Consider the following 1,403-nt stretch of genomic DNA (forward strand, 5'->3'; position numbering starts at 1 on the left):
TTTTGCCCATTCCCGTTTTTGTTAACCATACGAGGGACTTCTATCCATCCAAAGTGCGTTAGCTAATTTGTAGCCCTCTACATATACACACAATCAACTTTCTAAAGTTCTCAGGTTAAGATATGGCTATACCAAATCTAGACAATAAAGAGCCAAAATCACTTAGGAAAATCCAACCAAAAATAATTAGATATAGGGAAAAGGGTGTGTAGGGCATAGTGTGTAGATTCCTGTGCAATCCCTCTCACATCCCATCCATGGATTGCACAACTTCTCTCTTAAATAAATGCCAGCCCCAATTGGATAATTTGTCGGATTGCTCCTCTCCAATTAGTGATCTAAGGGCTGAAAGGACCCGGACATGCATTCTAATACATGGGTAGGCAACCCCAAGTCCTCACAGCCTTTGGATCACTAATTGGACACCCAATTAATTGGAGGTGATCATTTCCCTAATTTGTCACCCTCCCCTCTTACTGATGCAAAACTGCAATTTGGTGTCATGTGAAACCCTCTCCCGTGGCCGGGAGAGAATCTAATGGTGTGTGCCCAATGGAATTACTACATCTATTTCTCATGGTGGCATGCAACCCTAGTGTCTTGAACCCTAGTCTATTTCATGTAGTGGTAAAGCTGGTTTCAATGTGTCTACAAGAGACGCATCATTTTACAGTTCTAAGGTCCTACCACCGTTGCTCTGTCAGAAACTTTGAACCACTAAATCTTGGATTTAAAGGTTAAAAACCTAGTTCCTTGCACAACTTTGCATGATAGATATCAGCACTAGAATCCAAGCCTCCAACCAAAGGAAAAGATGAGGAGGGGGGGGGGTGAGGGAGTCGTATCCTTCTGCGCCTGATGGTCTCTAATGCAGGAGAGTTTGAAGATCCCTGGGGGAGATCACAAGGGCTGGAGCAACCCCACACCCAGGACTATAAATGCCAGACCTCCCAAGCCATTACTGGCATTGACAATGTTCAAACTCACCAGCTCAATGAATACAGAGAACGCCAGAGTAACCAACACTCAGAGTCTTTATACGCAACAATACTCTCAGGCTTGGCTTTACGATGAAACCTCTTGTTGGTGATTAGGGTTTCGTCTAAATTTTCTTTAGTTTTTTATAATGATTTGATATTTATTTTAGATTTTATTTATGTATAATATAAACACTACCATATTTATTTTAGATTGTACTTTCGTATATTATCAAAATTACCATATTTTGAATTGAGAAAATCTTATTGTAACCAAAGTGGTGAACTAAGAAGTTATAACCTTACCATTTTGCCCTTTTAAGATAACACGTTTTTCTTTTTCTCCAAGGGTAAATCTTATCACATAAATACTGACTGAAAACCGCATTAATTAACTTTCAACTTAATTAACTACTACATTAAAAA

Source organism: Macadamia integrifolia, chromosome 12 (genome assembly GCF_013358625.1).
Source record: "Macadamia integrifolia cultivar HAES 741 chromosome 12, SCU_Mint_v3, whole genome shotgun sequence".
Lineage (NCBI taxonomy): Eukaryota > Viridiplantae > Streptophyta > Magnoliopsida > Proteales > Proteaceae > Macadamia > Macadamia integrifolia.